Source organism: Leucopleurus acutus (genome assembly GCF_964270905.1).
Source record: "Leucopleurus acutus genome assembly, chromosome: 19".
NCBI lineage: Eukaryota > Metazoa > Chordata > Mammalia > Artiodactyla > Delphinidae > Leucopleurus > Leucopleurus acutus.
In genome coordinates this window covers 2,902,833-2,926,430 of record NC_139161.1, presented here as the reverse complement: position 1 = coordinate 2,926,430, position 23,598 = coordinate 2,902,833, and the positions used below count along the sequence as shown (strand labels likewise).

At 42.0% G+C, this 23,598-nt stretch overlaps 1 protein-coding gene across 1 annotated transcript in view; it reads right to left on the bottom strand.

The window, feature by feature from the left end:
• The window catches only part of KCNJ16 (potassium inwardly rectifying channel subfamily J member 16), a 50,815-nt gene extending 28,752 nt beyond the window's left edge, over nt 1-22,063 (bottom strand). The window contains exon 1 of the mRNA XM_082861643.1: nt 22,016-22,063. The gene's annotated coding sequence lies outside the window, so the exon portion shown is untranslated. The remainder of the gene's footprint in view (nt 1-22,015) is intronic.
• Between the last annotated feature and the right edge of the window lie 1,535 nt (nt 22,064-23,598).

Sequence of the window (23,598 nt, the reverse complement as noted above, 5' to 3'; positions counted from 1 at the left end):
TTTCTAGTGTGCAGCAAAGTGATTCAGTTATACATATACATATATCCACTCTTTTTCAGATCCTTTTCCCACATAGGTTATTACAGAATATTGAGTAGAGTTTCCTGTGCTATGCAGTAGGTCCTCATTAGCTATCTATTTTATATCTAGTGGTGTGTACATGTCAATCCCAAACTCCTAATTTATCCCCCCCCCACTTTTGCCTTTGGTATCCATAAGTTTGTTTTCTACATCTGTGACTCTATTTCTGTTTTGTAAAGAGTTTGCCAATTTCTATGGTATAAACTGAAACCCTGGCTGATGTCCAGGTGCTGATGGGATGTACCAGAACGTGGAGGTGGTAAGGGGTGAACAGCTGGTGACACAAGTCTGCTCTAGCACACCCCTGGGTCACAAACCATGTTTTAGGATTTGCTCAATATCCTGATTATTCTTCTCTGATTCTCCCTTTTAATGCGACATATCTTAATTCACAGTTATTGAGGTGCTGTTTGACCAGCCCAGAATCTGTCCAGATTCCACTCAGAATTCCACTTCAAAGATCCAATTTCATCAAAATTCAACTTCGCAACTACTGGGAATGAGAGGAGGGAGGTGAAGAAAGACAAAGTCACCGAAAGGGCCTCTAGCGTCTAATATTTAGGTCAGGAAAAAGAAAGCTGGTCTTTAGTGTCTGTACTGGAAAGAAAATTGGGCAAAGCTGATATATGTTAAATTTTATATATATATATATATATATATGTGTGTGTATATATTTATATATATATCACTAAGCAATTCTTATATACCACGAAGTCTTAATTAAAGTTTTCATTTTTTTAATGGAACGAAAAAGAAACTGGCTTCAAAACGGCTGGCTTGTTAAGAGGGATAGTGCAAAAAATGATTTAAAGTTTTAAACGTTTCCCTGTGATTCAGTAAGCCTCTGTGAAGTCCTTCTCGTGCATTAAGGAAACTCTATGAAAATTCAACTTAAAACTCTGCAAATGAATCAACTTCTTTTCATGGGTAGCCTTCTTCACTCTTGGATAGACTCTACTTTCTTCAAAGCCACGGGTATGCTTGTGATCATTCTTTAGGGAGTCCACGCTGCAGTTGTTACTTGTGAGTCATTTTTCCCCAACAGTGTAATTTACACCCTTCTTCTACTCATACTGAATGCAACTGGTGGAGACAAACCATGTTAGCGCCCAATAGGGGTTACAAGAAAAATTAAAGTGTTTATTTGGCTTGAAGGCGGGATCTAGGATGGGGCAAAGTATGAGAGAGCTGGAGTGGTGAGAGCCACATCTGGTAAGTCAGGTTCAAGAATTCCAGTTATTCTCAGGCAGGATTAAAGGGCTTTGATCAGGGAAGTAGGACAATCTGATTAGAATTTAAGAGCATGTGTTCTGGCAGCGGTGGTGAGAATGGATTGGCCAGACAACTAATAGGGAGGGAAGTGAGGAAGATATTGCATAACCTGGGGGAATAAAGCAAAGGGAACAGATTCAAGAGGTACTTGGGAGTCTGAATCCACAAGAAGCAGAAATCCATCAGGGAGGGAGGGAGGGAAAAGGGAAAGGAGTTGCAGAGTAAAGGGAACGGTGGGAAGAGTCGAGTATGATTCCAAGGGAAGGATGGGTACAGCTGTAATCAGGTCAACAGGTGGGATGGCGAGAAACTGGTGATTTTATTTCTTGGTTCAATAAGGGGATGGTGGGTACAGAGACAGGATCAGAGACTGAAAGAGAGTTGAAAACATTTGAAATAGTCAACCGTAGGGAAGTTAAAAACTATGTTACGTGGGCCTGCACTGAGGGCCCGTCCTTAGGAACGTTTCCTCAAGAATCTGACGGAAGACGCGTATTCTGTAAATGTGTTCCAGGTGCTCCTCTTAGGTCTTCCCACTTGCATGTAATGATCTGTGCCTCTCATTTTTAGTGAAACTCCCCAAAGAAAACGAATGCGTTTTGATTTAAGAATTTCAACAGGGTAACTCATTCCATTCGTGGTTTCCAGACTGACCACTAAAGGGCCTTTATGACAAAAACAGTGAACTTCCCACCAAGACTTGTTCCGAAAACACTTGCTGGAGGGCTCCCCTCCCCCGGCCCCGCCCTCACACAAGCCCCTGACATCAGCACGGGCACAGGAGCGAGTAAGCGATTGATACGTCCTGGTGTGGAAGTCCGAGATTTAGTCAGGGAACAAACCCCAGTGAAGTCATGTCTCGTTCAGGATTAAATGGCTAACTCGGATTCAGTGATCACATTGAGAAAAATGCATGTAAAAGGCCCAGGAATTTTTCCTTTGTTTGATTCACAAATTAAACTTGCACACGTCATGTCTGCAAAGCGAGCATCTCACCATGTCAGATGCTTTCTCTGACTGTAACAGGATGTCAGGGAAAATAAAGAACACGGTACTTTCTCCAGCTGGCTGGGTCGCGTGCCTTACCGCACCTCTGGAATTACACATTTCCAGTGCGGATCGCTCGACACTCTAAACAGGCCAGTTTATATCCAAAACCTTAAGCAAGTTACTAGCTCTAAACTGCTCAACTGTAGAGGCCACTGAAAACGCCGAGGCCAAAACATAGTCCTGCCTAATCCCAAAGCGTTCCAGGTCTGAGAGGCGTGGTTTTCGGTAGAGCAGAAAGTGTACATCAACTGAATTATGAAGACAATTGCCTTGATTCTCCATAGGATGTAACGCATATGTTGTCAGATAGCCGTGTTCATCTGACACCTAATGTAATCTGAAAAACTAGCAAGGTACCAGCAATTTCCAAATCTTTGTTCCAAATGTTCTGTTATCACATCAGACAAAAAGGATTGTTCCTTTGGAGATAGGAACCACTATTTTGATGTTATAATCATAGCCATTACTTACTGAATACATACTACATACGTATCAGTATGGAGGACTTTGGTAACAGTTTTACAGAAGTTATTTGTTTTCATTCTTAAGCCACCCATAAAATAGGTACTTACGTCCCTAGCAATTTTTAAATAAGATTTAAATATACTGATAGACTATCTCTAAGTCTTGTTATGAAAGAAGGTATCGGCAGGATTAGAATTGAAACCTTCTAAAACCAAATACCACATACTTCTCAGTTAATAAAGGCAAAATAGACTTCTCAAAGAAATAGAGCCAATTTGAACTAATTACAGATGATGTCGTTCTCCAAAGAAAACAACCCCCCAAACCGGACTGTGTGCAGGAGACACAAGCAGTGAGACCTTTTCTGCAATGACCTGGAAAGAGGACTGACTATGACAAATTCCGAATTGTCATCAATCTGAAAGGTCAAAGGAGTCTTGACCCAAGTTTGAACCACTTCTAACAGTTCGTCTGGCTTTCAAAATTATTGGCACTCCACGGAAGGTCCAGTGGCCCTAAATGACTGTCTAAACTTGGGCAGGGCTCATTTTGCTCTTTAAAAGTTTCTATACAGACATCAAATAAATATTGCAGAAATGAAGACCGCCCAAATGAGAACAGGCTGGGGCTATCATTCACAGTTCGCTCTAAATGATAACTAGGCGGGGAGAGTGGGTAATAAATTTCAGCCTTGTCAGACCTACCAATTCAAACTGGTTTTAGTCCCAAAAAGGAGGGTCGAAGTATTTGACCACTTTCCCTACCTTTTCTGCCGGCTATATTTCTCTGACTCATCACCTTACAGGCACCATAAAGCACCACGTGGATGGGTGCAGGCAGTTAAATATTCTGCCAGCCCTTTCTCTCAATCTAGATGGTGTCTGTGTATACAGTACATGCTTTCACTAATTATTAGAAGCTTACGTTCTTTCAACTTCTGCAACTTTGTCCAATTCACAGATGCAACACTGAGTATTTACTTGTGATGCAGACCACATTTTAGACCTTCTGGTATTATATAACACCTGATTTCCTAGCCCATAAATGAGGTTCTGCTTAAACAGGATAAGTAACCTAAATTCGCCTAAATTAAAACTCCTCCCCCCATCCCAGGCCATCATAGTACTTGACTTATTTATGTTATTCACTGTGTAGTCGATGCACCCAAGAGTCCCAAGTTAAATGTAAATATTACATGAGAGGGTACAATAAGGGGAAAGTGACTCTTCACAGAGTATGGGATCCAGGATGATTCAAGGGAACAGGCAAACATCAAGCAAAGCAGCCCTCCCTGGAGAATAGCAGGAAAGTAAAGACCTACACGGGGCTAAAGCAAAGTACTAGACGTGCAACCAGTAGAAGAGAGGAAATCAGAGCATCGGAAGGAGTGTGTGTGTGTGTGTGTGTGTGTGAACTGGGAGACAGGGTGAGGGACAGAGTAGAAGGAAAACCCAAAATAAATGCTGCCTGTTTTGAACTTGTTTGCAATTTATCCTATTAAGGAGCAAATCTTATTATATATCATTCCTCAACCTAACTTTTGATTATTTGCCCCAAAGACATAAATGCTGTTCCTTGCCCGCCCGTCCCCGCCCCCCGGCCTTTTTACTACGTTCAAGGTGGTTACTATGAAGACAGGCTGGGACCTGGGGCGCTCTGCTGCAGGGCTGGCACCTGGACAGACGTCTCCTTGAACAACAAGCTACAAAGGAATTATGAGGGACTAAAAATAACTGCGTGCATGCGCAGTCGGGGCAAATTATGGCCAGTAAGATACACAAAGGCCAAAACGCAACTGTCACCTCTCCCCCTGTGAGGAGCAAAAGCACGGCGCCACGCGGGACCCCTGCACGCAGCACCGTGAAGGGGGTGGGCAGACCTCCTCAGCCAACCACTCCGGCCCAACACACTGCCCCGCCTCCACCCTTACCCCGTTTAAGCTCACCCCCCGCCCCCCCCCCCCCGCGGGGGGACGGAGCAAGGTTACGCATTACTTGCTTTCGCCCCCTCCTGCTGCAGCGCAAGTCCCCGTAAAGCCTTGTCTGAATCCCTCATTGGGCCTCTTACCAATTTCTACTGATTAAAGAGGTCGGTAACAAATAGGCTATTCACACATTTATGATTTACAAGACATAATGCCAGTCCATAGGGAGTTAGTAAGTTGTTTAGAGGACTAGCTATAGCAAACAGGAGATAATCACTGCTATTGTATTTTTATTTCAGTTATGTTTCGACTAACAGTCAAATGAGTGGGAAACGGTCCTGGCTGACGGTTGATGAGCAGAAAACGGAATAGAAACCAGGATGAATTCAAAGGAGGGTGTGCTCCCTGTTGCTAGATTTCATCTGGAAAGGTGTCATGTAAAAGGCGGATTTGGCTCTAACGTTGAGACACCTGCTTAGATAGGTGACTTAAGTGGGAGAGGACTTACATACTTCAGAAGGGAGGAAAGGACGCAGCACTGGTGTAAAGTGAGAGAGAGAAATGGTGGCAGAGAGGGCCAAGCCCCAAATGGCAAAACTTTGACCTGCCTGGCTGAGGGCTTTGAGTCTTTTTTCCGTAGCCATAATCTGCTAAACGATATTTCTGAACAAGGTTTTGGGTACATTTTTGGCCATCGAGGCAAACGAAATGATCACACTTCCATTCTTCAGTTTCTCTGTTTGACAAATTTAGCAAAATTACACGGCCCTTTATCCATTTCCTGGTCATTTAGGTAGAATAAATCATAGATCGTTGAAGGGAGACTATAGAATTTGATCATTCACAGTGGCAGCTCTGGGCTTTTAAGTACCTTTAACATATGAGTATGATAAATGAACCCAAGGAATTCAACTCAGTCTGTAAGTAGCACTATTAGCCTAAATTAGGTCCCTAATTCAGCCCAGAAAAGAAAAGTACCTGGGAAAATAAACTCCAAGGGTTTCTACTGACCTCAGTTACCCATATAATGTGTCGATTTTATCCAGCCAAAGTGTAACAAAGATGACCTGTTTTCTACTAGCTAAAGGTCTGTGAGAAGGCACACAGTGTTTTGCGTAGACTTTCCCCCTTATCTTAGAGCTTTCAAGCCTGTAGCATTTTCTTTCAAGGGAAAAACAAAAACCTCAGAACAATTACCCCATTCAATTATAAAATCACTGCCATCAGCCTTTCTACCACTGACCCTTTGGACAGAAGCAGAAAGAGCAGGTTCTGCCTAGATCGAGTTGCCCTGTTTTACCAGCACAAATACTTTGGCAGGAAGATAAGTATGTGATTAAATTCAAGGTGGAGCCTAAAAAAATAAATGTTTGAGCAAATGATTGAACAGCTTTCTTGCTGTGCAAAGAGGCAGCTGAGGCTGGACAGAAGTAGACACCACCAGTCCCAGTCAGATCTCTTTGCTTAAAGCCCCGGGACATTAGGACTAGACCTCGGGTGATGGGCGCAGTTACTGCCAGGGTTATGGAGTGCTAGAGTATCATATTCTGCCTTTATCGTGAGTGTGATGTGACTAGAGATTCTAAACAGAGTTAGTCAGAGCTGTGTGTTCTCTGTAAACACTGAAGTAACTAGCTTTTAATTTTTTACCTACATATAGATTTGGTAAACAGATATGATAACCTTCTGAAAAAAGAATGTTACACACGGTGGTAAGTCTCGTTTATAGCTCAGTATTTTCCCTTCTTCCTAGCCAAGTTAAGTTTATTTATTAGTGTGCCCTCCGGTTGTAGACTACCACAGTTATGGAAACCCTGCAGTTTTATTTTACACTTTAGTAGCATAAGGTGGGTTTTTCCCTCATTGTCTCCTCCAAGTCAAGAATCCCACCTTTGGGAACTATTGGAGCAAATAAACCAAAAAAACCATGGCTTGCGCGGCTGTCTCTCTTCAGACTGCAGGGATCTGGGCAGACGGAGTGCTGAAGGAAAGCGGGCATACTAAGGTTCTCGTCCCTGGCAGTTAAAATTCATGTACAAATTATGCAAGGCTCTTAATTTGATCTAAAACCAAAACCTCAGGTGGTCAACTCACGTGGCTTGAATCACCCAACTCCTGTCATAGAACACTTCCCACAGCCCCTCCCTAGAGAGCCAAATAAATAAGGATAGTAGGACCCCAAGCTTATGGCACAGTGCCTGGCACACAGTAGGACTTTAACAAGTGTTCTCTACGGTTGTAGGTCCAAGAAGAGAGCGAGCAGAGGAATCAGAAGGAGAAATGGGCTTGATTTGCCTGTTCCTATCTCTACACTCCATGTAGCCACAGAAGACCAACTTTGAAACGTTTTGATGGACACGGGGCTAAAAAATTTTCTTCATTGAGTTTTCAGATTGAATTTATAGGTTATTTTAAACTGAAGACTTAACTTACTAAGCCATATTAAGCCCTATAAATTTTAAGTAATTCAAGACATGGAACTAAAATTGGCCATCGGGCAAAGCTATGATGACTCAAATGCCAGAATCCCGTGAACAGACAACAAATAAAATGCTGGCGACAGAGGTCATGCCCCCTCCGTGAGCTTTTATTAAAGTTCCTAGCAGAAAAAGACAACAACACCTGACTTCATTTACGGAGGACCAAATTCATTAAATGAGCTAGAATTAACCCTCTTAATGAAATTCACTCCCCTGGGAAGGTCAACATTTCTAAAGCGTTTGTTTGCTGTGTATTCGCTGTTTCATATTCTTGCCGCCCAAAACTCTATCACCGACCCAATTTAAAGAGAAACAGAAGTTTGACGGTGGCGAGGTGCCTTGGCCTATACGTTCCCCTGGTCTGCAAACTCGAATGTGGATCCGAATCACCTGGAAGGTTTGTCAGATACACGGGACTCTAACCCCACAGCTGCCGAGTCTGTAGGTCTGAGATGGAGCCTGAGAATTTGCATTTTTTACAAGTTCCCAGTTGATTCTGATGCTTCTAGGGCCGGGACACACTTTGAGAACCTCTAGCCTAAATCACATAGGGCATAACGGGCACAGTCTAGATTAAAACCCATGTCTGTCTGATTCTACAATACAAACCGATTGCACGCTGAGAAATCACTTGTTACCCTTTACTGCAGAGATGGAAGAGAAAAGGAGGGCCTGTAGGATTTGCACGCTTTTTGAAAGAGGAATGGAGCTGGAGTCGAAACCCTGGAGTTTGAGGTCCCCTGGGTGCCATGTATGGCTTCACTGACCTGAGCCTAAGCATTCCCATCACTACAGTGAGAATTCTACTGCTTTACTCTCACCTCTCCCTCACCTCACAGAGTGCTTTTGAAGATAAGATGTGATCACTGCTGTAAAAGCATTTTCTAAGCTTTGAAGTGCTACCCACCAATGTTTGTTATTTTCATTAGGAGTCAAATCAGAAAAAGAGTAAAACAAGAAAAACAAAAATACGTGAGTGAAGGATCTGGTCTTTAGTTTAAAAGCTGAGACTACGCAAAAGGAAATGCCAAGCACAACAGAGAAGTTTATTAGAACCTTCAGGAAGTCAGGGATCTTTAACATGAACGCACTAACGGTCTTAAGGGTGGGGCAACGACCAAATTTTTCCAACAGTTTTTGTTTTCAACGTAAGAGGTGAACATCCTATTTCTTCAAGAGACATTTTTATGATGAATCCTGGAAAACGATTAATAAATAATGATTTTCATGTAATTATTTTTAAATAGTAAAAATGTAACGCTAACAGCTTTCTTTCTTTGGAAGTCTAGTTTTTTTTTTTCTTTCAGAGAATACTGAAAATACTTCACTATTAAAAATACAATCTCATTATATGCTGACCACTGGCTTTGTTGGATGCTTCTCAAAATATAAATTTGACTTCATTTGTGATAAATGGCGGAACCAATGAAATACAGGATTTGCTATGCCATAAATAGTTGACACAGGTGGCTTCACATCACTCACTGTTACTCTTAACTAATTTTGATGCAAGAGTGAAAACTAAGGCTCCTTCTACCTTCTCCATGAAAACTTCCATTGTAAATCTTTGCATATCACGAGCAGTGGCTTCTAACTAATGAAGTTAATATTCACTGGCACAAAGAAGGGGTCTATTTTATACTGAATTAAGTAAAGGGAGACTTTCTACTCTAAACTAAGAACTCTGTCAAGGCCCACTGGGCTCTACTTTTATCATATTCTTCCCCTCAAACAAATGGCTTGTTTGGTATTAGTTCAATACTTGGTATTGAAGCCGACAGATTTCCATATGTCATCAGGACCATAAGGAACGATTGTATTTTCCCCCATCAATGGATTATTACTTTCCTTAGATTGGCTATTATATTCGCTTTATGAAGTGAAGTCCTTAGTGATTTACGGTGTCAAAATTCTGTTTGTGTTGATTAACTTTTTAGTGTGTTTATTAACTTTTGATGGAAATGACAGATGCTTGTGCTGGCGCAGCTGGGGTTCTGCCTGTTAAATGGAGCACAGATATCTTCTTTTCTGTTTCTGATTTGCTTTTTATTCTTTAAATGCCTTTGATAGAGAAAGCACAACTTAATGTTTGGCGTGCAAAATAGAATACTTCAAAGAAACCAGTAACCAGAGAGCAGAGAGCAGGGTTCAGGGGGAAGGGTTTGATTCTATTTTATCAGTTCAATGCCTGAGCATTCCTCAGGCTTTCACTCTGAGTTGCGTACAAAGGTTTCTTGAATGTTAGGTGTATAACCCAAATTACGTGTCAATATAATTTAGCGTTACTAACAATCACACAGATATGAATTTATGGGGAATTGAGGTTCTTTAGAGGGTGTGGGTTAATGCTTTAAAACACTTACTATAGAGAAAGGCTGCCTGGTCCAAAATCAGCTATGCCACTTACTAGCTGTGTGACCTTGGGAACATTTCATGGCCTCTCTGTGCTCCTGTTTCCTTATCTGTAACAATAAAGTTTCTCGTGGGGGCAGAAGGAGGAATACTTGTAATGCACTTAGAACAATGCACAGCATGTAGTTAGCACCCTGTGTTTGTTAAATAAAAACCAGGCAGTAAATTGAAAACGTTATTTCTGCCGTGAAATGACACATGCTCCTTTGTTATTGGTAAGTGAAACATCCCATAAGTTTCTTCATGTAGTCTCGTATCATTCAGGGAAGATTCAGCAGAAATACCTTCTTTCCATGACTTTGGTAACAGGACGTTTGGGATATGGACACAAACCCTTCACAGAACGGATGAGGCCACCTATCCTTGTGACACCATCTTTGTGATACAGAGAAAACATGATGTCTTTGAAATATACCAAATCTACCCTATTAGACAGCAGCAAAGGAAGAGAAACTGAGGCAGATTAAGCTGTTAGTCAAACATAATCTAATAAGGAAATAGAGAAGATTTATACAAGATGGTGACGATAAAGCAGCAGCTTTCGTAGTATCGTTTTGGCATAGCATTTTGAAGCTACTTCCTATCTTCATTGCTTTTCTCTACATTTTTCATTGTCAAGGAATTTTGCTACCGGTCAAGAAATTTCTTCATATATCTCTGGGTTTCTTTCCTCAGGTTAAAAGACGGGTAAGTTATACTTAAGCAAAACAAACATCGTCTCTGTGGAAAAACGGTTGGTGACTTAAGTAAGCATACATAATTACGCAAACCAAAAGACCTGGGTTAGTGTAGAGATCTGGTTGCTATCCGTTCAGCACCACCACTCGCCCAAGTGAACTGAGATAAAGACGAGGGTATCTCAGGGAATATACATTTATTAAAATATCTAGAACACATTTCGTCTCCAGTTTTTACTTTTTCTAAGTAGAGGTAATCTAATGTCAAATAGCCAACATGAGACCCTGCAAGGCCATTAAAAACGTAACACTTCCAAAGCTTGTTCATGTGTATTGTTCTCACTCTGTGCTTGTGTCCCACCACACCAAGTAGTTCTATTATAACACACGTCGGACTGGATGAAGACTCTCTCCCACCATACCGTTAGCTCTTTGGAGACAGGAACTGTGTTTCAATCATTTGTTTTATATTCTGAATGGCAGGCGTCAGGGGTGGTAGGTTTGGATCGTATCAGTTTAGCTAAACTGGGACTACACGTTCCAGAATTCCATTTCCTTCATAGTCCCAGGTTAGCCTGGGCCATGGGAGACATTCTGCACGACATCTGTAAGGCAGAAGTAAACCAACAGCTGTATTCTCTTTACACCGGAAGGTCGGCACAGGGCACGTGGCACTTCACACAGGTTGGCACGGCTAACGTGTTGGCACAGAGCAGCAGGTGAGCCCGTGGTTCCTGCTGGACTTCTTCCTTCAGCTTCTGCGGCTCCTGGGTTATATGGCGGGGGGCAGCCTCTTCCCCTCTGGACACCCCCATGATCTCACTGGAAGCTCAAAGGCTGTGAGAGATGAACGTGAGCTTCATTTCATCCTGGTGGCTTCTGGCTAATCTTTGCCAGTTCTCACCTGCTGTCCTCCTTTACCTCACGTCCACCTGTGCTGCCAGCTGCCTGCCTTGCAGCTTCCGGCTGCAGTACCAGAGGTGTCACCCATTATATAAGATCAAATAGTATCATAAGTCATATATATACACATATAAATACCTAATAGGGTTGGTTACCAGGGTTTGATTAGAAAAGCAGAGCCACTAGAGGAATGTGTGTGTGTGTGTGTGTGTATTTTTTTCCTCCTATATATATAATATAGATTTATTTTTATATATAGTATATGTATTTATTTATATATATAAATATACACACACTTAATATATACATACACTATTAAGTGTTTGTTGAAGGAATGTAGAAATAAATGATGGGAATATTTTTATTTTATAGATGAGGAAACTGACAAGGGAGAACTACTTACTGTCCAATAAGAATAAATATATAACGATCCTAAGACTGAAGGTAACTGACTTTGAGCCCAGTGTTCTTTCCAGCACCATGATGCCCCGTTTAGTCTATCTAGTCATCCCTTGGTATACAGAGGAGCTGCGTCTTTGCAGGTGAATCCCTGATCCCATCTCAAGCGCTCCATTCAGGTGTGAAAAAAACTATTCTGACCACGTGCTCCCTAAATAGAGTGGCACCAAGTTAATATCCACGCAGTTTAGGACAATAAAGCATGGCGAATGGACAGCTTGGGAAGAAAATAGAGCCCCGATGAGCAATCATTAAGTTATTTGCGTTAGAAAGAGTTCTATGTCTTGGAAAAAGCCCACCTTGCATGAGAATCAAAGAGTCCTCTGTAAAGCAGAAAAACACCAGGGATTAGCTTCTTCTGTCTCTTCTCTGTTCTCTACATTTTCTATTAAATCCTTCTCCTTTCCCAGAATCAGTCACAGGTCATGAATGGGCAAATAGTTCAGTCTTAGAACTAGCGTTGCGTGTGATTTGGGGGAGAAGGGTAAACCCTACAAAAAGCCTTCCCAGGTGACATACTGCTAGGTCACACCACTTCTTTAGCCCAGGTGTCACCACCCTGCCTCAGTTCTTACACCAGCACCCTAGATTCCAGCCACACTGAACTTCTCACGTTTTCCCAAACATGTTCGGTTCTTTGTAGATCAGGCAGACATTCCTTTTCTCTTCAAGCTGAAACACAGTGTTACCTCCACGGTAAAGCTTCCCTCAACTTCCCAGCAAAGTTGACTTTTCTGCCCACGTCCTTTTTGGATAGACTTTGTCTTTCCCATTGGCAAGGAACGGATGGAGTTATCTTCATATGCCCTAGTGCCCAGTGCAATGAGTACTGCGCACATACTTAGAGGAACAGAGATGCCATTTGTTCAAGTCGTGAAACCGAAGTGTAAAAGATGACACAACGTGCTGTCTCCTGAGTGGCGATGTGATTACTGAACGCTATTATTTTGATGCCAAAAATAACCAGGTCCACGATATAGTTATCACGGTATGACTTTGTGCATGACGAATACAGCCCCTTTTTTCCCAGACACAGTTCCATGCACAACTGGAGAAACAGTGTCCCTCCTTTATGCCAGCAAAGAACAGGAATGAGGTGACACAAATGTTCAGGAAAAGCACACACAAAATATTCTGCCCACAGTAACAGAAGGCGTGGAAACACGGTCCTGACTCCTGCTGTGAGCGTAAATCATGGTATATTTTACTTCCGTTAGGTTTTGTTTGGGTCTGCTTGTTCATGATTTTGCTTCGTTCAGTTTTGTTTCTCTGAATGTTTCTTTAGCTTTTAAACTCCTGGTGTAAATGGCGTAATCTTATCCCCAACTCAATACTGTTATCTGGTACAGCTAAATAAAAATTTAGTCTTAAGGAAATGAAACCGCCTTCCATTCCCACGAAGCCTAAATTTAAATATGTGTAACTCGTAAGTCTTCATTTGCTCGAATCAGCCACACTGCTTTCTCCTTGAGTGTTCTCTAACCACCCGCAAGTTGCCTCAATTCCGACCTGAAGCAAAGGAGCGAGCTTCTGGATGTGACAATCCTGGCACATAGCTCACAGCCTCTGAGACTCTGGCAGCTTCTCAAATGCTAGTTGCGAGTCCAGGGAAGGATTTTATCATGCCATCTATAAACAGAACTCCACAGTACACGACGAGAACGCTAAGAGGTCAGTTAATAACCTCACAGTTCGTCAGGAAGGCTGGGTGCATCTGTCAGGTAAGTGCACGTTGGTGAGTCTTACGAAGCTCTCGCTCAGCAGACTCAAGGCAGTGGCTCCCACACAGAAGAGCCCTGGATCAGAGACCTACTAACACTTCCGCGGTCCAGCCCTTATGCCGGGTGCCTTGTTTCCTGAGGCTGCTTTGGCTTATTTTCCCAAAGCAGAGACAGCATGTCCTGAATGGCTATTGTCTGGGATGGTCTCACAAGAGATAAGTACATAGTTGTGAGAAGACTGCCAAGCCTGTGGGTGAGTAGCTATTTGGGAGGGGTGGATGCGGGCAGAGCCCCTTAGCTAATCAAGTACTAACCTATCCCATGTACTTAACAAAAATCCTCCCTTGACAGCACTTCTCAAAACTGTCCATTAAAAAAATCTGAAAAACCAAAAGAGAAGTGAGTACATTACCGTCATCCCTACCCCAAATCCTCGGAGATCTGAGAATATGACACATCGGACTGAGCCCAAGCTCAAAATATTCCAGTCTTACGAGTTTTCTTTAAAATATATACTGCATTACAAAAATAGTTATGTAACCTGCTTATCACTTAAATGATTTAGTTCGTCTATTCTCCATCCAAACTGTTGAGTTAAATTAACGCTTCAAAAAGAGACACCATGTTTACCTTGTGGCTTCTCAAAGCTCCTGGCATGTTGCTACTACTGTGAACATAGTCATTGGGGGGCAGGCCTCATACATATGAAAAATAAACTACACATACTCAGTCATAAAAAAGAAAGAAAACATGCCATTCGTAGCAACATGAATGGGCCTAGAGATTATCATACTAAGCGAAGTTAAGTCAGAAAGAGAAAGACAAATACCATATGATACCACTTATACGTGGAATCTAATTTTAAAAATGACATAAATGAACTTATTTACAAAACAGAAACAGACTTATAGATATAAAAAACAGACTTATGGTTACCAAAGGGGAAATGTAGGGGGGAGGGATAAGTCAGGAGCCTGGGATTAACACACTACTATAAATAACCAACAAGGACCCCCTGTATAGCACAGGGAACTCTACTCAATATACTGTGACAAGCTATATGAGAAAAGAATCTGAAAAAGAATGAATATACGTATGACTGAATAACTTGCTGCACACCTGAAACTAACACAACGTTGTAAATCAACTATACGCCAATAAAATTTTTTAAAAAAGAAAAAATATAAACTACACAAAAATCTAGGAGAGAATATATAGTAGCTGAAATATATGGTATAGAAAGTGAAGCTAAGAGACAATGCCATTAGAAGGCTGGACTGTGGTGTCTTTTTCTTTGCCTGAATTAAAAGAAATCATTTTCTCTCTGTCCCGTTTGCCTTATTAAAAAACTGTAGCACTGAGAATGCTGTATTAAATTAGTGGATGCTTCTATACAAAAACGACGGTACTTTTAGGCGTCTCCATCTTATGGGATCGTAAGTGTATATAACGAGTAAAATACAGTTAATTTCTTTTACAGAAACTGAAGCTTCAAGCTTAGAATGTCTAATACGGCAAAATACAATCATAGCGAAGGTGCCCTGTGTTCCTGGGGTGGGTTACTTTATGTGTCAGTTTGGCCAGGCCATGGGGCCCGGTTGTTTGGTCAAACACCATTCTGGATGTTGTTGTGAAGATGTTTGTGAGATGTGATGAACATTTATGATCTGTAGACTTTTTTTTTTTTTTTTTGCGGTACGCGGGCCTCTCACTGCCGTGGCCTCTCCCGTTGCGGGGCACAGGCTCCGGACGCGCAGGCTCAGCGGCCATGGCTCACGGGCCCAGCCGCTCCGCGGCACGTGGGATCTTCCCAGACCGGGGCACGAACCCACGTCCCCTGCACCGGCAGGCAGAATCCCAACCACTGCGCCACCGGGGAAGCCCCAGATCTGTAGATTTTAAGTAAAGTATTGATAGATGACCCTCCCTAGTGAGTGTGGGCCTCATCCAACAGGTGAAGGGATTATGAGCAAAGACTGAGGTTTCCCAAAGGAGCTAGAAGCAGCAGCTCTGCCTCAAGGCTGCAGCATACCTGAGTTTCCTGCCTACTGGCCTACCCTGCAAATTTTGCACATTTTGGACGCAGGACTGCAATATTAACTCTTAATTTCCAGATTGCCAGCCTACCCTACAGATTTCAGACTTGCCAGCCCTCACAAACATAGGACCCATTCCTCATATTAAATCTCTTCCTACCTCTCCTTCTCTCTATATATATGTATCCTATTGGTTCTATTTCTCTGGATGACCCTGATACAGTTACCAAACTACAGGGAAAAGAAAACAATAATTCTAAGGGAACTGTCAGAGTAAGCTTCTGGCAAGAAAAAATCTCGTAAAAGAGCTCATAGTAAAAACAATATTTCAGTGCCTGAAAGTTCTGAATTCCAAAAGCATACCCAGGACAAGAGCAACATGCCACAGATTTATCTATCACCTTATTGCCTTCGTGAAGAAAAGCTCAATTCGTTGGTGTGCTCGTCATATCTCATGTTATCATGGTACTAGGTCACTGAATTGCCCTTAATTATTTACAGATCCGCCTTTTTCTGCCAGACCGAGGGCAAGGACTAGGTCTTTGTTATCTTGGTACCAGACCCAATAAATGATTATTGATTGCATTGGAACATGGTTCTAATTTAAAATGGAGTATAATGAAAAATGAAAATTCATTGTGATGAAATATGTTTTTGTCATGTGTGCTGGAACATACTTTTTTCTTTAAAAAAAGAAAGAATAACTGAATGCTTCTTTTTGAGTTAAAAGAATAAATCTTATGGAACATCGTCTAAAGCCATGTAACCGTTTGAAGTCTTTAAAACTATACTCATATCTTACATAAAATCAGAACTTGAGGTGATACTTCTGGACATTGTTACGGTAAAAATCACCTTCTTTATGCAGAACTGTTGGGTAAATCTATTTTGGGGCTGTTTCTTAGATGATTGACTTTTTTCAGTTTTCCTTTGCACCTGTGGACAGCTTCAGGTCTACTTTTAAAAGAGAGTGAATGTGGAGCCAATGTAACTAGAAAAGATTTTAAACGTAAAAGCCTCTTTAAAATGCTATACACATCGTGCATTGGAATCCTTGATTTTAGAGTAGAAAACCCTGGAGGGACAGGAAGAAAAAAGAAATCGATCCCATCTTTTTCACTGAAGAGCAGCCATAAGAAAGAATAAAGTCATCCATTGCTTATGTTTAAATAACTACAAAGCCCAGGGTACATAGGGCCTAAAAATGATGAGAAAAAGAATTCTCCAAGTCTGCTGAGGCTGGCCAGCTAAGAAAGCAGGATGCAAATGTCCCTGCAGAGGGATCCTCCAGTGCAATCACTACAGGGTGTAGACATTCTTTTTTCCTGAAGCTGAGCTCTTGGGCCTAGAAACTGTAACCGAAAACAACCGATCTGAGTTTATTTTGACATTCATCGATGCTACATACTGAATGTTTGTATCCTCCCCTAATTCATCTATTGAAATCCTAACCCCCCAATGTGATGGATTTAGGAGGTGGGGCCTTTGGAAGGTGATTAGGTCATGAGGGTGGAGCCCTCAGAGACCCCAGAGAGCTCTCTTGCCTCTTCTGCCATATGAGGACACACTGAGAAGACAGCCCTATATGAACCAGGAAATGGGTCTCACCAGATACCAAATGTTCCAGCGCCTCGATCGTAGACTCCCAGCCTCCAGAACTGTGAGAAATCAATGTTTGTGATTAAACCACCCAGTCTACAGTATTTTTCCATAGCAGCCCTGATGGACTAAAACAATATGCATCTCAGAAGGACTGTTTGTTTAGAGTCCTTTTACTCCATGGTTTCCAACAAAGTGACCATTTGAAGATGCTAAGACCAGTGGGTGACTTGTTGGTCATTACTTGCTAAAATCTGAGAGAGGTGTACATCCTAATCAGAAGAGAGGCATTTGGAGAAAGCCGCCTAACAGTGTTTCACCCAAGAAATCTACATTTGCTTTGTAGTTCCCTGTCTGTTGGCAACAGCTGGCATGAGTTTCTGTGGTGATGAGATTGGTGTGTTCCTTCCAAGTCTCATTTGGTTGAGCAGCAGGTCATTAACCTCAGCACAGTCTTGGTGTTAAGACACCTTTTTATCTTTCCATTGGTCAAGCTGGGGGAGCCAGGTCTTCATTTACCCTCATTTCCCACTTCTGTTATTTTGTTTATCACCATCACCTGCCTGCCATACACAATATTTTCCCTAACTATTCAAATCTATACCTACCCTGGTCTTTTCTAACATCTCAAAAAAACATCTCAGACATATTTAGCTTGCAGAATCCTCTCCATCTTGGAAAAAGATCCTGGCACAAAGATGACCTCATCCACTACTACTCTTCCCTCTGTAACTTTGCTTCAGCCACACTGGTCTCCTTGTGGTTTCTCGAATATGCCCAGCACGTCAGAGCTTTGCACTGGCTGTTCTATCTGCCTGAACTGCTCTGTTCCAAGGTATCCACCTTGCCCAATTCCTCACCACCTCCAGGACTTCGACCAAATTTCACCTACTTAGTGAAGCTCTCTCTGACCATCCTATTTAAACATGTAAACCTGTGTCAAGCAGCTTTGGCAATGGTCCCCAGTGATCCCTGCCTCCTGGGGTTCATACTTTTGTGAAATTCCCCCTCCTTGAGGGCCGGCTGGAACAAGTGACTCATTTCTAATCAACAGAGTATGGCCAAACTGAGGGGATGTCACGTCCAAGATTAGGCTAGAGAAAGACTCTGCCCTCTGTCTTGCCTGTTTGCTCACTGGAGCTAATGGAAACCAGCTGCCATGTTGGGCGCTGTTTTATGGAGAGGCCCAAGTGGCAAGGAACTGAAGGAGGTCTCTAGCCAACAGCTAGTAGAGACTGAGCCCCCCATCCAACTGCCCCAGAAGAGCCAAACCCTGCCAAGTACCATGTGATTAAGCTTGGAAGAGAATCCTCACCCGGGCGAGGCTTGAGATGCCTGCGGTCCCACTGGACTGTGTGTCTGCAGCCTGACAGACCCTGATTCAGAGGACCCAGATAAGCCTGGCTTCCTGACCAACACAAACTCGGAGATAACAGATGTTCGTTGTTCTAAAATAGCTCATGCAATATTCTCACTCCTCCACCTCTCACACCTAATTTCCTCCCCTACTGTTTTCCTCCATAAAGACTTATCGCCTTCGACGTGCAATTTCTTTTACTTATCGATAGTCTCCGTCAACATCTACCAAAATACAAGATTCATGAAGGCAGGGACTTTTGTCTTTTTCTTTTCATCAATATATTTTTGATGTCTAATTATTGCGTGGCACACAGTAGTCAATCAATAAATATGTTAAATAGATGAAGTGCTGTATCAACTCAATGACAAATTATCTGTTTTTCCTCCTTCACTAATGTTAAGTTCCCTAAGGAAAATGGTTTCATTGCAATAAATCATCTCCCACTGAACCCTCCTTCTTTAGGACTGTTTTATATTTAATAAATATTTGTTGAGAGGATCAATCAGTGAATAAATTAGAGAAAAGTGGCTTTTTTCTCTAAGTGCAATAACAACCAAATCAGGGAAATGACCAGATGACCCATTAACTCCATGTTAGCATCTTACAGAGGTCAAGGGCTTGAGACTATGGTGGCGGGGAAAAAAAAAAAAAAAGAATCAGAATTCTAGAGTTTCTCTTTTCACAGACAAAATGTAGGTCATTGCCTTCTTAAGAACACTAACTTAGTTGTCTCCCATTATTCAAAACAATGGTACTAGCAGGAAAAACAACGAGCAAAATGTCCTCCATGCTGGAAGAACTGCTTTTATCCATGTGACATAAATGCCTAGGCATGAAGAGCAGTGTCAGTCATCACCTTATAAAAAGAATCAGGGTAGATTCTTCAGGGTTAAGTCTTCCGCTACCATAGAGTGATGGAGCCGTGATGATAGGTATCCCATCGGTTTGTTGAAACCGATATCTGTGGAGAAAACATCACTCATCGGTTCAAGAGAGAGGGTATTGGTCACCCGTCTGTGTTCTCAGCCACATCCTCAGACAAAGATCATATGTGTGAGATCTTCTGGGGACATTTCCCTTTTGCTGTTTGTATCAAGCCTAATAACTCTTAGCATCATAATGTTAGAAAAGGTAGGATATCATCTGGTAATGAGAAGCACGTGCGTTGTGGAATTCACACCAGACTGAGTTTGAAGCTTAGACCTGAAGAAGTTACGTGACTTTCCCAGAAAACACAGCCAGAAAGTGCAAAACCTAATCTTCATCTATAAAATGAATATAATAGCTCCTTTCAAACTTGTAGTGAAGATCCAGTGAATATCGTATTTAATCATCCAGAACACAGTAAGCACATAAAGGCTTATTTCCCCAAAAGCTACCATAGAAATATTTATAGTCTATGTGATGCCTGAAATAACGACATTTTCTATCCACTATTCCTAAAGTTGGATTTGAGGCCACTTTTCCTAGAACAAGGAAGTAACTCAAGGATAAATTCATAGGGGACAAAAGCTAAACAGTTTGTTAAATGATGGGTTTTACAAATTCAAAAAAGAAATGATTCAACCAAATCCTTGGGTGGTCTCGGTTATAAATATTTATCCTAAATACCCTTTATATATCTGTTGTTTTTCCAAAAACTATACCTTATGCTATTTTCTAACTTTCAACTCATTTATATCCAAGTCTTGACGTGGACTCACCATTCACATGCACAATGGAAAAAACAGATTTTCCAGTGTCCTTTAAAACTCTTGTTCTTTTGCAAATAAAAACCGCACTTATTTAGGAAAATGCATTAGAATAGCATCGTGAGGGCCCCTTCCACTTCAGTCTTCTCTTCCAGTTTCAAATGTTGTCATGGTCTTGTTTTGCGTGGGATTAATGCCTTGATTTTATCACAGTGCTCATGTTCTAAAAATAAACTTAAGCAGGAGTTACATCTATCAGTCACTCTGGTTCTCTCACTGTCTGTCTCTGTCTCTGTTTTTCTCTCTCTGCTGATTTGAACTCTGGACTCTGTTCACCTTTAAACTTATTTTTGGCTTAATTTCAGGAACTCTTAAATGGCATTCCACAGAACAGCTGTGGCTTAGGCATTTCGAGTCACTTTGTTGGTTAAAATCTGACTTAGAGAGTGATTGGTCCACAGTTTCCAAAGTAAAGTGGCAAAGGTTCATTAATATATTGTTTTCTTCTTAAGGGTCTGTCTCTTGTAGCTGTAAGGGTAGTGTTTGGCACAAATACTCCAGTCTTATTTCCCTAATGACCTTTCAGTTCCTATGACTGTATAAGAGGATAATGCAAATGACCAAAATCCATCAGCTTTATAAGAAAAGTGCTGGTTTACCACCTATATCCAGCAACAAGGGAGACAATTTGATTTTTTTAAGATTTTTTTTTTAAGTTTTAAAATTAATTAATTTAATTAATTTATTTTCAGCTGCATTGGGTCTTTGTTGCTGTGCACGGGCTTCCTCTAGTTGCACTGAGTGACGGCTACTCTTCATTGTGGTGCGCAGGCTTCTCATCGTGGTGGCTTCTCTTGTTGCGGAGCATGGGCTCTAGGCGCACGGGCTTCAGTAGTTGCGGCACGCGGGCTCAGTAGTTGTGGCTCGTGGGCTCTAGAGCACAGGCTCAGTAGTTGTGGCGCACAGGCCTAGCTGCTCCATGGCATGTGGGATCTTCCCGGACCAGGGCTCGAACCCATGTGCCCTGCATTGGCAGGCGGATTCTCAACCACTGTGCCACCAGGGAAGCCCGACAATTTGATTTTATATGTTAAAGAATTCATGGCGTCCGGAGAGCAAGAACTGATAAATCTATAATTTTCTGAATAGATACTCAAAGACAACAGTGGACAAGAAAAAGGCCTTAGAGAAATTACAATGAACACAACAGGAGAAAATTCTCTACTTCGAATCTATGTTAAAATAAGTCTATATATGTCCGTCCCAATCTCCCAATTCATCCCACAGATACACTAGTATGTATAAAATAGATAACTAGTGAGAACCTGCTGCATAAAAATAGATTAAATTAAATCAATAAATAAGTCTAGAAAAATGGATGTTTTTATTTGCTCTCATATAACTATATACAATTCTTAGAAAAAATTAACCTATTTTTCTTGAAGTTTTTTTAGGGGATGTTTAAACACACATTCCAAAGCTTGAAGCCATATATTCATAAATGTATGCATATCTACGGATGCCATGATTTGCTTTTGATAGAAGTTATAGAATACTCCATCTGGTATTAAATATGGGATAGAAGGAAGTCACTTTTAGATATCTACATCTACAGTGGCACGTAAGATCTCTTCAGTCAACTCTCTCAAGACCAGTTTGAAACTGTTTTTGACCAAAGTTGCAAAAGAACTCAAGGAATATGACACACAGACTCCTACTTAAAGCCCTTGCATAGGAAATTACATTCTCTTAACTGCATTTAATTCAACACTGATATTTACATTGCTGGATACAAAGCACTGCTGCTTCCTAATCAAAGAGGCCAGCATGAGCAAAACACAGGCTGGATGACTTTGAATAATGACAACAATAGAGCAATGCTTACCTGTGTTCACTCTCTCCATAGAGGATCTATGAGCTGGGTGCTCACAGCTGGGCAATGGTAAAAATGTTCTTTAGTTAATAATACAGGAAAGAAAAGCTCCAGACACCAAGAACCTGGGTTAACCATTGACACTGGTTGGTTCCTACAGTTCCACCCTGGGAATCTACATAGGCAGCCCTTGGCATCTTATAAAGCAGGCAACGGCCGGTCAGCTGAGCCTGAGTTTATGGCTCCACCTCTGTAGCACAGGAGAAAGTACGGGGAGAAGGTCACCCAAGCACACCCGGACTCACTTTTCACTCGGGCTGGGATACAAAGGAGGAAGATTTCCCGGGCCAGGAATATGTTCAGCAATGCCTGTAAGTGACTCAAATATTTACCAACAGGGTTATTGGGAGCTAAGTTTTCAGACTTGGTCTGAGCAATGCACAGAAGCCCTTCCCACCAGAGTTCTCTGTGTACACCTTAGCAGGTCAGAGTTGAGACGGGATGCCAATGAAAACTGAGACAAGGCAGCCAGAAACAGCTAGGCAGCCCTCACCCCTTTATTCAACATGCCTTTAATGATCATTTACCCCGTGCAGCGCAGTTCCAAAGAACCGGCATCCACGCTTGAATAACCCTTGGTAAACAGAAGACAGAGATGGAGGCTAAAGGTTTCCCCCCGCCCCACACGCCAACCTCAAGAACCAGAGTTTAAGACAGAGATGATGAATAAACCACAGGCTGTTGTCCAGATCCAGAACGTACAATCTGACAGCTCCTCTGCCCCAGCAATTAGTCCTCAGGGATGAAACAAAACGTTGAGGTGCTCATGGGGTCAAGCTGGCCGGCCAGGAGTCACAAAATTGATTAATAAGTGAAGAGGTGGCAGAGTCTAGAGAAAGTTCCCAAACATGTGAAGGGCGGCCACAAGAAACTAAAGAAGTAACAACCCAAGCTCTTCAGAACCTGGGGCAGCTGTAACCAGGAGACTGCAAAAGGAGTTCTGTGCTGGCTGAGGAATTAGCATTTTTCTTTACTCTAAAGAGCACTGGTAGCACGGGGATCTGGGAGGGCCCATCTCGCCTGGTTCACCCTCCAAATCTAAGGGGCCATGTCTAGGTTCCGACCACAGTTGCTGTTTGGGGGTTGTTTGGTTTGGTTTGCATGTTTAAAAGCATGAACTCTTTATTTTTTTTAACATCTTTACTGGAGTATAACTGCTTTACAATGTTGTGTTAGTTTCTGCTGTGTAACAAAATGTATCAGCTACACGTGTACATATATCCCCATAACCCCTCCCTCTTGCAGCTCCCTCCCACCCTCCCTATCCCACCCCTCTAGGAGGTCACAAAGCACCGTGCTATGCGGCTGTGCTATGCGGCTGTAAAAGCAGGAACGCTTGAGGAAGCAACAGTGGATTTCAGTGTTGGTGCTGTCACTTACTGGCTTTGTGACATTGGGAGCTGCTTAATCTCTCTGTATCCCAGTTTCCTCATCTGTAAAATGGGAATAATAATCATAACAACAACAGCTCCTATTCAGCCTGATACTCAGTGTTCCAAACCTGTTAGCTATCAATCAGGTTTTGACATTCTCAT